The sequence below is a fragment of the Anas acuta genome, chromosome 15, assembly GCF_963932015.1.
Source record: "Anas acuta chromosome 15, bAnaAcu1.1, whole genome shotgun sequence".
Taxonomy (NCBI): Eukaryota; Metazoa; Chordata; class Aves; order Anseriformes; family Anatidae; genus Anas; species Anas acuta.
The window spans coordinates 11,970,265-11,986,345 of NC_088993.1; the positions used below are offsets into that span (position 1 = coordinate 11,970,265).

General features: G+C 42.6%; 1 long non-coding RNA gene across 3 annotated transcripts in view; it reads right to left on the reverse strand.

The window, feature by feature from the left end:
• Nucleotides 1-16,081, reverse strand: part of LOC137864598 (uncharacterized) — a 35,817-nt gene that overhangs the window by 15,129 nt on the left and 4,607 nt on the right. For all 3 annotated transcript variants that reach the window (XR_011101565.1, XR_011101566.1, XR_011101564.1), the window contains exons 2-3: nt 952-1,008; nt 203-264 (exon numbers count right to left, since the gene is read on the reverse strand). This is a non-coding gene — a long non-coding RNA (uncharacterized lncRNA). The remainder of the gene's footprint in view (nt 1-202; nt 265-951; nt 1,009-16,081) is intronic.

Sequence of the window (16,081 nt, forward strand, 5' to 3'; positions counted from 1 at the left end):
CCTCATGGTATAGCAGAAGCTACTCTTAATCCTGGCTGTGTGGAGCCCTACAGTCTCTGCAATGATGACGGAAGTCTTATTTTGGAGTTATTTTTAGAACTGGATTTCCCAGGTGCCTTATGTCATGAAGAAGATAGAGGTTACAGTCGTGTGCATGTCTGATTCCTAACAAAGCCACTTAGATAACTGGTTTTGAAATTACTTAGTCTGACCACAGAAGAAAGGTCCCCTCTTCAAGCCAACTCACGTTGTGTGGCTGAGCACCTGTGTGCACATACATAAGCAGCATGAACATCAAACCAAGCTAGAGAAGAGGTTTACACACATCCTCCACCAGCTGTGAAGGGACATCCACCTAGTCCCATTTGCCCAATTCAGAAGACTAGCCCCACAGCCACCAAAATGATACAGGTCTTACAGAAGTCCTCATTGTCAATGCCATTACCTCTTTTATTGCGTAGAAGTGATTTCACCTCCCTTTAGTTCACTTTTTTGGAAAGCGAGAATAAAAGTATTGCTCTACTGAATTATCTTTGAGGTCTCCCAATTTACCTTTGAGATCTCCCAATGGCAATTGCCAGTCTGGGTTATTGCAGGCAGATCAGCCCAAGACCAGCACTGCCAAAGCACACCAGGAGCCCTCAACCTTGGAGGTCTAATTACAATTCCAAGTTCTGGTGGGAACAGAGCTTAACTCAGGATATGAAGAAATCGTCTTGAACCTACTCTATAAATTGATTTAAGAGATGAAAATTAAATAGTATAATTACAAAGGTTAACAAACTCAAGGGAGTCATTAGACAAACGGTGAAAAGATTGGTTTTAAAAGAGCAGAATCAAAGATAATGGAATTCAACCACTTCAATGCAGTTTTCCTCATTTTCCTCAATTGAGGAAACAGTAAGCCTACGTCAAATAAGAGCATTAGATGATAACTTCTGTGATGTTTACCTTTGAGTATTAGGTTTAAATGAGGCTTTATAAGGTAAGGGTTGGTCAGTATTTAACCTGCAGTAGTGGAAAAATATGCAAGACATTAAACATGATCTATCATTACTGCTATAATCCATCATTTCCCAATCCCTTAACTCTTCAGGAGGATTTAAAATAAATTGTATAAGATTTAGTAAACAAATATACCACATACAGGAAGCTAAAAATGAAACAGACTACCTGAGAAGGAAGTGTATATATTGCAAGTGAGGCTTAAGGAAAAGTTTTCTGAAGTACTTCCATGAATTAAGAACCTAATTCTCATTTATGGGAACACTTAGGAACTATGATAAGGGGCAGATTTCTTCAAGATTTATTATTATTTTATTTTTTAACTAAAATTACATGACAGGAGTACTTATTCAATGATTTTTATGACAACAAAAATATGTGATGTGAAAAGGCTCCTGGAGCTCCTGATTGCTTTCATTTCATTTCTCACCACAAAAATGAAACAAGAGACTGAAGGGAAGATTATATTGCCAGGTTTCTCATTATTAATGGTGAAGGAAGTAGTTGCCTTAATGCATTTGATTACATCTTAATAATCTCAGCCACCCAGATCCTTTTTAAACATGCCAAATTCTGTAACAGAAAAGCCTCTTTCCAGCAGCGAACTGTTCAGTCCTGACCACTGACAAGTTGTGACAACTGCACCGAGCCTTCTGGGAGAGTGTAAATATAACTGGCTTTGTACCCACGTGAGTATCAGCTGTCGACAGGAGAGCATTATCAAAGCTGCAAGGCAGGCAGGGCCGTGCACTGCAAAAACTTTCCTGAGGTGCTTCAAGAGTAATAAAGAGAGCAGTGCACGTGTGCACGTAGGGAAGGGCTGCTCGGTGAGCGTGCAATGCAAGGGCTGACCTGCAGATCCCTAATGTGCCCAAGCCGCTTCTGCCCTCAGGGGTATTCCTGGAATAAAGAGCAGGCTGAAGAAAGCTCTGCACCTGATGTGTCCAAGCACTGATAGTGCTGGCAATCAAATGTGCCAAGCTGCATCTTTGAAAGAAAAAGAAAAATCCATCACCAGAATGCTGCTGGAGCATCCCGACCCTGCAAAGGTCCTCCCTGGATTTGAGCTGGAGCAATGCAGAAGACCTGGAGGAACAGCTTCCCTTTTCCTCTTCTGTCTGTTTTGTATCTCTCATTTTCAGGTCCCTCCTAAAGGGTTTTCCAGCCCAGCTTTGCAGAACTTGCACTGCAGCTCATTAACTGCATCAGCCTCAGCCCTTTGCCTACCTCCCAATAAAGCCAAAATTCAGGACCAGAACTGAGGCTCCTTTGTGAGGAGCAAGATCTCAATAAATAGCCGTATAGACAGGGACTGGGCAGTCTGATACACTTTGATGTACAGCAAGGCAGGGCTGTAATATTTCTTCTACCCGTATACAGCAGACTACTGCCTAGAAAGCTAAGAGCACTGTCTCAACCCCCTTCTGATTCCCTCATGGATATTTTGTGGGGGCAAGATCTCAGAGGGCTGGAAATGAAGGGAGCATGAAGAATTGCAAGAGAGAAGTAAGGAAAGTGATGCAGATTGAGGAGCAGCAGCTCAGTGCTGCCCTGAGACTGCTGCGAAAGGATGCTGCAGAGGGGAAGGGAATAATCTATTCTTCGTGCGCATGGTAGGTCAGACAAGAAATAATGAGATAAAATTACAGCTAGGGAAATTCAATTCGGACATCAGGAAATACTTTCTAATGGTAAAAGACTGTTATACCCTGGAATAGATAGCCTGGGGAGACTGGGGAATATATTGTGCTGGTGGTTTAAAGAGACAGATGAACTAAACGACCTCCTGAGGTCCCTTCCAAGCCCATTGTCTTTAATTTAGGGTAAATCATTTCCAGTTTTTCTCAGTGGACTCTGGCACCTGTATGACCTCTAACTTTTCAGACTCAGTGGATATGCTTATTTCTGAACCCACAGTGCCTTTGGGGTTTTAAAAGAAAAGTATATAAACTAAGTAATACTGATTATAGTATTTTATGATACTGTTTTATCACAATTATATATAGACTGTAGACCCTTTTGATCCAAGAACACCATTAAGCATCTGGCTACGCAGCCTCCATTCAGTCAAGAACATCAGCCCTTTCAAACGTTCTGCAAGTGCTCCCAAACCATGCTCACAGGTTACCAGGTGTCAGGCTCTGTATTTAATTGCCTCATGCTTTAGTGTTGTTAACTGGACCTGCTCAGTTCAGCATTACTCTGGGTGAACAGGTTTTGATAGCATGCATTGTAAAAACTCTGTGCAAGAAGCACTTTTGGGGGGTGATTTATTCAGTGTCGTCACTTATTTTTATCAAAATCACAATGTGAAGAGCTGGCCTGGAGAGGCAGTAAATGAAACCATATAGACCTCATGTGTGCAAAAACCAAAGCAAGGCTTTGGTGCCCGCTATGAATCCAATATTGCCACCCATTGCACACACTGGCACCAACCCAGCAAAGCACTTAAGTGCATGCTTAATTTTAAGCACACAGGTAGTGCCATTTAGGCTAATGGAATCACTTAAGTGCTTTGCTGGATCGGGGCCAGTCTCCTCAACATCTTGCAGTGTCAAGTACACAGAGCAAGGGCTTCGTCTAACTGCATCAGACTTTAATTGACAAAATCAAAGTAATGCAGCATTTAGACCGAACCCATCTCTCCAAGGCGGCTATTATAATTACAGTGAGTAAGACAGGGTTTGTTTGTGCCATCCCAGTGCCTAAAGGATCCAGCTGGATTTGATCCACCTTGCCTCTCTTGTATAAGCCCTTTCTCAGCAGTTCCCCTTTAAGTTTTCAATCCAACATAACACAAAACAATTAATGTTTCCCCCCCAACTCATGATTATGCTAGCTTCTTGCACTACTACAATCATACACCATGCCAAACATGTCTTATTCACTGTTATCTCCTCTTGATGTATACATGTTTAGGCTGTGGATTCCTTTGGAAATTGGTTTTTACTTGTGCTATGAAACTCCACAATACACAAGAATTAATCTGGGGCATAAGAGATGGACTTTATAATCTTGTGGATCCTTACAGCTGAGGATATTACAAATGCTATTGATGCTGCTGTAACTGAGAGATTACCTGATGTACAAGCTGAAACTCTCCATGACCTAAAGAATAACTGTCCTGAAATACATAACTTATTCAACTTCCAAGCAAAGGAACACAGTCTATGTAGGGAGCCATTAGCTTAGCCTCACCTCTCTATGTAAGTTCCTACAATGACAACACTGAAGTTTGGAAATTTCAGAAAAATGGAAGAACGAGGCATTTCATTCAGCGTGGATGTAGAATTAACTTCTCACCACACTGCAATCTAATAAACACAGTTATGACAGGCAAAGAAATGACCTCTAGGAATTCAGACCATTGAGTTCAGTTAATGTGATGACAGAAGTAGCAGTCAAGAGCATTGCCAGGAGACTGGGACACTATTCATAAGCAAGCCTTCTGCTTAATCACCTTTATCCAAGGATGAACAAGTGCAGGGCTGAGCCACAACCCTGAACCAAACTCTGGCAACCAAAACACTAATTGGAAAAGAGTAGAAAGAAGTTTCCAGAACTGTAAGGGGATTTCTTAACATGTCTTTTGTCATTGTACTGCCCCATGGTCACTGTTAAATAATCAGCATTTGTCCATAGCTGCTGAAAAGATGTGTGCCAGAAAGGCCCATTTCATCTCACTACAGGAAAATGCCAGCCAGAGGGAGATAGGAAAGGTCCGCGATGTATTTGGACCTTGCAACAGCAGTATTTCTGTTGCGGCTTAAGTATGCCTTCTGAAACACAACCACGTACATGTATTTCTGCAGGAATCTTGTGCAGTTAAGAACTCAGGAAGCTGTTTTTCACAATACCTAGGAACGATGCTCCACCAAACATCAGGCATCCTCACAGCAGCTGGAGGAAGTGCAACAGCCCACATCCATACCATGGCAGCTCTTTGTTACGCGGTTACCCGAGTCACACACATGGAGGCACAAATAATTCAGATACCGAGGTAGTTCGACATATTCAATACATTTGGTGCAGCATGTTTGGAAGTATGATTCAACTTTGTACAGTCTGAAGAAACCTAAGTGTCCCTTATATTGAAGAAACTGTTGAATTTCTAGTATCTTGTTCTGAAGGCTTCACTTGTCAAATTTGTGAAGTTTTGTCTTTTGTAGTCATATCTTAAAGGTAGAGTCCTTGTGTGCACTTAGAGAACAAGTAAAAGTTAGTGATCTTCAATGAACCCACCAAGACGTACATGAATTTGGACACAGTATCAGCTTTGAAACCCCAGACTGCAGGTGCACCCTCACAACTTACTGATACAGTCATTGGGACCCTTCCATGAGTCATTCATGGGGCCGCACCCTGAAGGAATGCACAGGCATTGCAAATGCCCCTAGTAACTACCTCATGTGGAAGCATCATTTTTGAAAATGCATAGGTAAGACAAACACAAGGATATAAAAATCAATTCAAGGAAAAAACAAATTTTCAAATGTCAACAAGACTATCTCCCAGCATTTATCATATCAAAACACTACTACAGTGGTTACCTCTACCACACTGTAGTCCCTAAATAAAAAGAACTAGCAGAAAAAAACGGCATTTTTCCCTTCTATGACTGTCCCATAAATAGGAACTTTTACTCATTAATTCAGAATTCAGTTTTTAATCATATCTGCTCAGAACAGGGTTGAGGCTGTGATGCTATGCACAGCTTTCCTGCAAAGCATATGGTATTTGAAAAGCAAGTAGAAGGGGAAAAACAGACAGGAAAAGGTTCAGACTTCTGTAGCCTCGGTTTTGCACTGCGTGGTAATTACACTGAAGAATTCATGACTCACTTTGGTGCACTACTGTGCACTGCTAAATTAGAAGTTTGGCAAGGACACCAGACAAATGATGAAAGATATAATATTGGTTTCTCCAGCATAACTCATCACTATACTCTCATGGCATTTCAAAAGTCTTTTTTTAGCCCTCTAGGAAAACTTTGGTTTTTTATTCTTCCTTTTTTTTTTTTTTTTTTTAAAGCAACATATTGAACCAAAAAGCACCGTATGGAAGTTTACAGAATTAGCAATATTTGTCTTAAAGAAGTCAGCCTTCCAGGTAGATTGGTGAACTGTTCCCCTAAATTGTGTCTACATGAAGTATTCTTGCACAGAGAATTACTTAAAACTGCTGTACATTTGAGCAGAAACGTGATGTGGAGATGAAGCTCTACCACTATACAACATGCAAAGGAAGAAAATGTTTTCTTTACACCAGCTTACAAATGCGTATTGTCAAAATTATTTACATAAAGGCCCCCATGCCATTTGACAGTAGCAATGAAGCCAAACACACTGAAAGACACACATTGGGAGCACACTCAAATTAACTCTTAAAGACAAATCTTTCTCCCAAGGATTGCAGTCGGTCTGGAGTTATGCAGCACGCTGGAATTAATCCAGTTTTGCCAGATGCAGCCAATCCTCCGTGTAATGCTGAACTAGCTACTCAGATTTGTAATGAGAATGAATTGGTACCAGTGACAGAGAGAGGCACCAGCATTCAAAATAAGCTTGCTGTGTGACCCTGACTTAGCTTCTCAGTTTACCCCAGATACAAAATTAAAACAAAAAACAAAAAACAAAAAAACAGCTCCACAGCACAACAAAAATGGGAATTAATTTTGATACTTGTGCATCTTTTCTCAAAACTTAGCGTAACATGCAAGTGGTCATGAGAAGACTTTCACGGCTCATAGCAGTCAGAGGGTTTGAACACGGGTAGTGCTTAAAATGTTAGCAGAAATCCTGTCTGCAAAACTTGTCATTAACTTCAACCCAGCCCCTGCCCCCCCACATAAACCTGGCAAGCTCTCAGAAATAGCAAAGGCAATTATTAATGTTAAATTCTCCATACACTAAACAACTGCTGCTCTGTACGTTAGGTATTTTGTTTAAAGGCAAGCACTGAGATGGCAAACAGTTATTCTTAACTCTTTTCAGTATATAGTACATCTGTTGTGTTCTTGATTTCCATGAAAAATCAGAGTCATTTACTGATCTGGCCATCATCCAGCTTTCTACATGAAACACATGGACTAAGCACAAAATAATGCTGGGTTATGTGCATGGGTGCATGTATTGTATTTATCATCTCCTCTGAGAATAAGAAGAGCAGTTTGAAGAGCTGGGGGGGGGGGGGGAGCAGGCTTTGAAGAAACAAACCATCATACTATTCTTATTTCTTCAAAACCTCTGAACTAAAAACATTAGGAACATGAAAACTTCCTTTACATGTTGCTGCTGTGACATACAATCCGTTGGCTTCATTTATGTGAGCAGGCGATCCTGAGGCTGCCTTCAAAGGGGACATGGATCAGGCTGTACCAGGTACCTCGAGCACAGCTTTAAGTACAGAGAAAAGCCTCCAGCATAAATGAGCTACCAAAATATCTGCCAACATGGACCTCAGCCAGCAAGTCAAGCAAATTAAAAGCTGCAATCACTTCCCTGACAATTCTCCAGCAAAACTTGTTCTGGGTTTTGCTTTCTTGGTGGAGAACAGCAGAGGATCAGTGCTCACCAAAGGTCAGCAGGGTCAGACTATCTGAGGCCAGGGAAGGGAGGAAATTAAAATGCCATGAGGGCACGGCCGAGCACCCTGCCAGCAGCCTTTTACCAGCTCAATCCAAAGCCTGCTGAAGTCGCCTGGACTCCTTTCAGACACCACTTCCTTCAGGTCACATCCTGCCTCCTCACAGGGCTCCACTGCCTTCCTCGCTGCTGGCTTCAAAGATGGCAAAGCAGCAGGAGAAAAAAAGAGGGAAACTTCTAAGTAAGTGCTGCATTAGGGCAAGGGAGGTCAGCACACCACAGCACTTATCTCACCGAAACTTGGAGCTGAGGCAAGAGTGGAGAATATGCAAGATATTCACTAGAATTTGAAAATGATTTTCAAGGTCATTGTCTTGGCAACCTTTCAGCACTTGCTTGCCATGCCTGCACGCATGCACGGAGCCCTATTTCTGACCAGGATCCTTCTAAGATCAGCCGACCTAAAACGTGAATGGCCAGATGTTCCAAAAAGGTAAAATTCAAGTTTTGTGTCTGATTGCTGATGCAGTTACATAACCTGTCCAGCAAGAAGACAGAGCTGATACCCTGTAGCTTACGCAAGTGACCCAGATGGAGCTTTGCTCATAAGGCAGTTCCTGTTATTATTAGCATGGGCACATCTGGCTGCCCAGGCCAACCCCACCACAGCAGCACATAGGTCCCAGCCCATTGCAGTTTGGGGACAGCCCTTCGCAGGGTGGAGGAACACGACACGGATGCCCAAATTAGCAGAAATCTGCACGAGCCAACATAGTTCTGCAAAACTTGTCAGGTCCAGTCCAGACACAGCCCTGTTCGACTCGTGCAGAGATACGCCTGAGCTTCAAAGCCTTTCAGCAGAATACCATGGTGCATGAAAATCCCTTTAGTGACACAAACACATGCAGCCAAGGTGGAGGCTTCTACCCATTGTTCCTTTGCCATGCTCCAACACATCCACACCTGCATGGGAAGCAAGCTGTACAGTAGGGATTAAGGCACTTTCTGTACTTATTCCCATACCCTTCCTATCGTGTCCCCTCACCCCAGCAGGGTGACACTCTCCCTGCTCATCCACTGGGCAGATCACAGAGCACGGTTGTTTCAGATGTGCACAGCCCCAGACTTCTCCTCCTTAAGGATGATGTGATCTCTTGCTGTGATTTATTCCCCTGGCCTTTGCATGCATGCTGCATATGGTACTCATTTCACACCCATTTGAAAGCAATGCATTGAAATTAAAAATGACATGGCCACAGTCACACAGGGACAACAGCATTAATGTGGACTCTGGCAAGGTAACCTAACCCTCTTTCTAAATGCAGGTGTGCTGCTGCTTCTTCCATGCTGTATCACTGCTCTATGACTGCCAGGCTGACAATACCATTGCATGTTACCAAACCTACATGTTCAATTTAACTTGTGTCCTTCAGAGGTTAAACTTACATGGAAAAAAAATGTTGTAGAAATATGGCTTGCATATGTTTGTGCCAAGAAAGTTTTCTGCTGCTTTTCTCCACAAAAGATTTGTGCCTTTTTTTTTTTTTTTTTGAATTATGACTCAGACTAAATAAAAGTACAGCTTAGGTTTCAGGAAGAATGCAAATGTGCGTATTCAGCACCCAGGGCAAGTTTTCCCACTCCTGGAATTAGCCTGCCCAAGCCGAAAGAACAGTGCTTGCAGAGGATCCAGCTGGCAGCAGTCGCAGTCACTGCCTGCCCTTTGAACGCTGGGGTCTGGAGAGCAAAGAAAAGGAGAAAATCATTTTCCACAGACCTTTCCATTAAAAGACTTTAGAGGCGATCACCACTGCTGTACCTCTCACCTTTCTAATCCTCAATCTTTTTTTTCTTTTCCTCCTTTTTCTCTTCCTGTTTCTCAGCCCCTCTGGCTGTCAGGTGCCAGTAAGTGAAGAACCAAATGACTTCAGATCACACTTACTGTGGGGTACAAACAGGAGTGTGTTTGCAGTCTTTACGTGTTTTCTTGCTGCCACTGCATTGAAGGAGCAGATGAGGAAGAGCTGCTGCATCAGAACAACACCCCTGGAAATTTGGTGGAGGAAGAGAGGCTACTGGGGCACACAAACTGCCAGCATTTCCCTCTGGGGTAGAGCAATTTGTATTTCACTGCCTTGTAGCATCCTTACCCCTTCTGAAGTGTTTTGCAGCAATACCAATGTCTGCCTTCTGAGAATAAACCAGAAGTGCTAGAGCAGATACTGAGGGGATTTTCAGCTGGTTTCTCTCATGTCCTCTACAAGAGAAACAATTTGGGTCTGGCTGGACTCATGAGATCCATTGGCCATTTCACTTCCCATTTTGCCACAGGTTTATAACCCCACAACAGGTGGGAAATAGCACGATTAAGCTCTGACTTTTGCACTACCTCTGTAATGGGTTCACCCTGGGGCATGCTTAGACATCTGTTACACACCATTCACGCGTAGCACACCTCGTCCCTTACCCCAGGGCTGTTGCTGTGCCCTGAGCATCAGCGCAAAGGGAGCACACATGGAACAGCTGCACAGCACAACTCTGTGGCCCTAATTTATATTCCAGTCTCCACATCAAATTCTCACAGTATCTTGGCATGTACCTGTTACTTGAAATAGCATCTTCTGTGGTGCATAAAATAGCCCTGACTTCATTGGCAGAGGTACTTCATACATTCTCCTGCACCTCTCTGTAGGTGGCAGATAGGGCAAATCACGCATTATAGACCTTGAGTAGGGAAGGCAGACTCCTCCTTATCCTCACTGAGCCTTCACCTACCGTGACACATACCCAAATCCTACCCATATTTGAGCACATGACAGATCTCTGCTCCTTCCTCCTGCAACCCTCAGACCACTTCTGCCATTGCCAATGGTGCAAGGCAAAGCATCCAAGCAGTTCTTGACAACCCACAGTGCTATTTCTGTTATCCCTTGAGACCAGAGGTAAAAGGCACAGCCTACCTGTAATTATTATTAAAAGGAACCTATAATTATCTTCTCTAGGGTAAGGTACAATAAAATGAAAGAAAATAAAATAGGAAGTATAATGCAAGTGCTCACACTGGACTGTGAGCACCCATGCAAATGATACTCAAGGCTGCATCATGCTCCTATTCTCTGATTTCTTCATGTCCTTCATTTTCAGTCTTCTGTGTAAGACATTTTGTTCTTTCTCTACATAATTTTGTTCTTTAATTTATTTGTCCCTATTTCCTTTTGTTCTTCCTTTGATGTTGATCCTTTTAATGTTTCTTTCTAAAAGCATTTTTTTTTAAAAACCTTACCAGTTTCGATGGGCTGTCTTTGAAGCTTTTTTTTTTTTTTTGGATTTGCTACTTCTTTGCTCTTCCTGGAACTTTTCTTTGCTGGTTTGCTTGCTATCTATGGCACAGAAGCTATTAGGTACTGGGAACCTCATTGCATTACTTAGTATCTTAACTAAACACAACTATTCAGTTTAGGTTTCAGTTTATTAACCATAGTCCTTGATTTATCTACACCACTTCCATTTATAGACTAGAATTTTAGAGTGGCCCTTGCAGATAAGGAATTAAAGTCTTTATGGCCTTATACAATGGTCTCCAGTAACATAAATGTGGGTCTTGCAGAACTTAGTTCAGCAAAGTGGCGACCAACACTGAGCTGAGCAGGACCTCTATTCCCAGTGACAGCATCACATACAAGGGCTCTACCAGCCTTTCAATTCAATATGTTCAGTCAGATATCAAACTGCCACGCTGAATATCAGTAATCAGAGCTTCTGTTGACTTCAGTGAGCAATTCAGGAGGCCAGCTATGTTTCACTGCCACCTCCAGTGCACAGAACTGATGCAGCCACTACAGCCTCTTCCCCATCACAGGGCAAGGCACACCTAGGACATGCCTGAGATCCGCTAAAGGGGCAGTGCCATTTACCCCCTTTTTTCCTGGAGTGTTCTGGCTACATCGGTGCCCAAAGGAGCAACATCTGTGGAAAAGGTACAGAGAAGTCTTGTCCCTGCGCCCTGACCAACCCACTGGATGAGCATGATCTGTATTTGAAAACAGACAGAAATGAATGGGACATGCAGACATCCACACAGCAAATGTGAACACACCAGAGCACTACTGCTACTGCAAACCTCTTCGTGCCCTTGAATTTTTAAGCTCTAGCAGGACAAGCAGATGTCATTTGAAGAAACATCTATACAAGTCACTGTATTAGTGCTTAAATATATGGCAGTTGTGTTTAAGGGGTTTCAGCTGAGGTCTGGGCCATACCTGGCGCTGCTCTAACTTGGAGCTCCTAATACATTTCACAAGGCAACTACGGCCCTGGCTTATTCTGCATGTTTTCCTATGAGAAAGGACAGAAATCAGAGCAGACAGCCATGTGCAGTACATTAATCTAAAAGATAATAGGAAAAGCTTTGCAAGGAGAAAATTCAATTCACTCCAATAACAAGAAAATGTTCATTTCCCACAGTGACACCCAGAATGGTCACCTCCTGGTTCCTGCAGGCTCAGCTCCCTAGACAAAGGTCACAATATTTTGTCAGCAAAGAAAACAAAGGTGCTGAGATGGGCTAGTCAATAATTGACTGGGCCTTGTTACTGCAGTCTCCATCTTGTCACCATGTCCCTGTCTGGTTAAACCAGCGAATCACTTCACTGAAAACAACTTCTTGTGGGGGGAAAAAAAAAACAACACCACACCACTGAAAACAAAGTTCCTGTGTTTTGGTGTTGTGTTTGTTTTTTTTTTCCCTCCAAAGGTCACTCAGCACTTAGGTCCATTTACACTGTGACTTATATCAGCTGTGAAGAACATACAAAGCACACTGATATTCACTCCTTCAGTTTTGAGATTTCCATGGAAACCTTTTATTTTTATTTATTTATTTTTATGTTACCTCAGTCTTCAAAGAGCCCATGAAGGAAAAAGCCTGCACTTCAACCACTCTCATTTTGCACGTCTAACACTGACGCTCAGGGCCCACCTGGGAGTTATAACCTTGACACATTTCTCGGCAACTGCCCAAAGTTTTTATCTTCCAACGGAGCAGGTAAATGAGCAACTACTTTCCCTGCTGGATTATAGGTGCTGTGTATCTACATCGTCTTCCTTCTAATCTAATCCACCTGAGGACACTGCTCTCTTGCTGTAGGCACTGCACAAAGAGAATAAAGGATAGGCCCTGACTCAAAGCTCTCCCACCCTGAGAAGAGAGCAGATAATCAAGTCTTGTTACTCCAGCCCGTAGCTGGGAGTCTTGGTTGAGAGATCAACACAACAGCAACCCCAAAGGCAATTAGGTCTGACCTGCAAGGGAATATGGCAATTATGCTTCCAGCTCAGCCACTGAAGCCGTCTCTAATGTTTGAGCCCATCCCTTGGAGAAGCCCCAGACCTGACAAGAAATGAGAGCCAGAAAACCAACCTGCCCCAGCACACTCCTTTACTCATAGATCATCCCTCCCTGTAACAGCACAGCTGCTTCTACAACGAGGGCTGCACATCCTCCCACCTTCAACAGCAAACACAGAATAACCCCATTTAATCACTGCAGTTTTACTGCAACATATCAGTAAGGAGAGAAAAAAAAAAAAAGTGTGATAAACCCCTTAGAAAAGCAAAGACAAATTTAGGACCAAAAGAGTGGAAATCACCACCAAAGCAGTTCCAGAAAGTCCTGCCAACAGGGAGGGAAGAAGAGAAAAAGCAGAGACATCAATTCAAATATCAGGGGAGCATAGCAGGAAGGGTGCAGGCTGGATGGGAACTGCTGCCTCAGCAGGGTTACAGCAGCACCAGGCAAGGAGAAGCCTGAACCACAGAGAAGGTGATGACCCATTAGAAAAGAAGTTCACACCAAGTTAATAAATCAGAATACATACATTTGCTAGGGATGGGAGCACAGAAGGCATACATTTTTAAACAGCTACAAAAGCTTTTTCACTAACACCTACTGAGCAACAATTCAGGAGGTGGGAAAGAAAGAGGGCTGCTGGGAGCTCAGGCACCCTTGGCAAGCACCTACCTTTCCCATGCTTTTCTCTAAGCTTGCAGTGAGCTTTATGGCAAGGCTTGATTAAAGAATAAAATATCATCAACTGGTGGAAAAAGGGAATTTTTTAGTGATAATTACTGTACAGGAATTCACCATGGCCAGAGTTTCCAGTGACTTTAACATCAAACCATCAGAAGTAGATCTGTGATTATATCAGATCAGCATTCAAAAAAACACTTTCTTAGGGACAGGAAGCAAGAAAAACACAGGAGAGCAGGAAAGCAGACAAGGCTGGGAAAGGAGGAGGTGCAAGGGGGCTCTTGCAAGCCCCTCTGTTATTGGAGTCAATCTGCTTGCACTTCCAGTCACACCACAAAGTCCTGAAGTACGTGAGCAATCATATAACCCTCAATCATATAGCCATGAGGGTGCTACTAGATGTAAGGGTTTTTCTGACCCCAGACTCGTGCACAGTCCCAGTGTTTCAGGCCTTCCTCTACAGAAGCATTCTTAAGGGTGTGAGTTTCTTCTGAGGTTAAAGTCAAGAGCATGAATTATTCTCCAAAGAGACTGAAAACATCATAGTGTCTGTCTCTCTCTCTCTCTCCTGTAGTGACTTTTATTAATAGATCTCAAAACGCTCTAGGGTGTCCCTCCTACTAAATGAGGAAACAGAACTGAAATGACTTCCCAGCATCACGTAGCCAGGGAGAGCCCAAGTAGGGAAGAGCCCTGGTGTCTCCCAGGGGCAGAGTAATTCACAGCCTGTTCTGTTACACTGCCTAGTTGTAAGGCTCTCCCATGAGATTTTTTTTTATTAGTATTTTAATTTCTATTTCAGGTTGTGGCGTGCTTTAAATGTCTTTGTGGCTTGCTCTTACTTCCTCAGGTTGTTTTTCTTTAAATGATCTGATCGAAAATTTAACCAGCCAAGGGGAAAAAGGCTCAAGTTAAGTCAAAATATCCATACAAATCCAAATTAGACAGCAACAGAAAATGTATTCCCAAAAGTTTCTCCAGCATACAATTAAACTGCTCGTGTGTGCCTCCATTCACATGTTCATATGCACTAAAACGTGTCTGTGACCATGCTCACTCCAGTAAGCCTAAGTTTCCTGCGTGCATGTGTAACTAAACTTGTTTTAGCACCAGAAAACACTTTTTCCAGGTATAACGCATGTAGCACCATCAATTTCAATGAATCTGCAATATGATTGTGTGATTTAGCAAGCCGTGTTTTATATACTTTTAAACGATTCATGTAGACTGAGTTCAGGTAATAGTACAAGAAATACAGGATATTTGATGACAGTCTTTTTAAAGGAATCAGTATTATAAGAGGATAAAATTAACTGAAATAGTGCATGCTGTTATGTCATGCAAGCCAAGATAATTTGTTTTGACTTAGTTTAAGTAATTTTTAGATAAGAACGCAGCTTCCTAACAGTTAATTTTCTTTATGATGCTCTACCATTTAAGAGTGGAATTTTTCAGCCCCTCTGATGTAGCTACACACGACATTACTGCTCTGCCTGAACAACCGGAGTAAATGTGATACCTCCACCGGCCAATCCCATTGCTCTAGCACCAACAGTAACAGGTTTTGTTCTTGCATTGCCAGGCAGCCCTTTGTTCCAGCCAATGGAAGAATTAAGCATTGTGGGCCAGACCCTCAGCTGATACAATTAAATAGCATTTAATTGAAACTGGGGCCAGCTGATACCAGCTGAGGAGCTAACCCTTGATCTGCAGCAGCAATAGCTGATGAGGAACAAACAGGCAGGGAAAAGTCTTCTGTTTCGTTGGCCTAATATAATGAATTTCAACAGGTTTCTCAAGCTACTCCTGGTCTTTTTTTTTTTTTTTTTGGAGGGGGAGGGTCACCTAGAACATTTGTATCCTAAATTACAGAATGGAAGCGCTCGAAGCTGGAAGTTCTGGCTTTCTGAAATCAGTTGGGGCTGGTGATGCATTTCCAGAACAGGGTACGCTTTGCCCAGCACTGATGATTCAGCAACACCAGCCAGCAATACTGGTAACAGGGGAAGCCTCCTTTCATTATTACTGAGCTCAAGCTCACAGCTCAATGCACTTCCAGTCAACCTTAGCAAAACCATTACAGGAAGGAATGAGTGGCCATACTGTCTCTGGTTTTGGGAAGAGATTTGGCCACGATTTGGATCAAAAATATCATGTAGCTAACAAAATCCTGGGCTGGAAGGTGATCAAAATAACCTAGGGGGTACTTTTTAATTATTATTTTTAACACGTTAACATACCACTTCAAACAGGTATCAGTGATCTTTCATACATTGAGAAGTTGACTATGAAATCAAGCTTATGGACTTGCCTTCTGCTCAGTAGACAGATCAAGCATAATTCTCAGCAATAAAGGTGATTTTCACAGTGTGGGAAGTTAATACGCAGTACCTGTCAGATTTCTGGTGTGATCCTTTTTTGTAAGGCAAAGTACCAATAAATTGGGTCAGTACATGCATCTTCG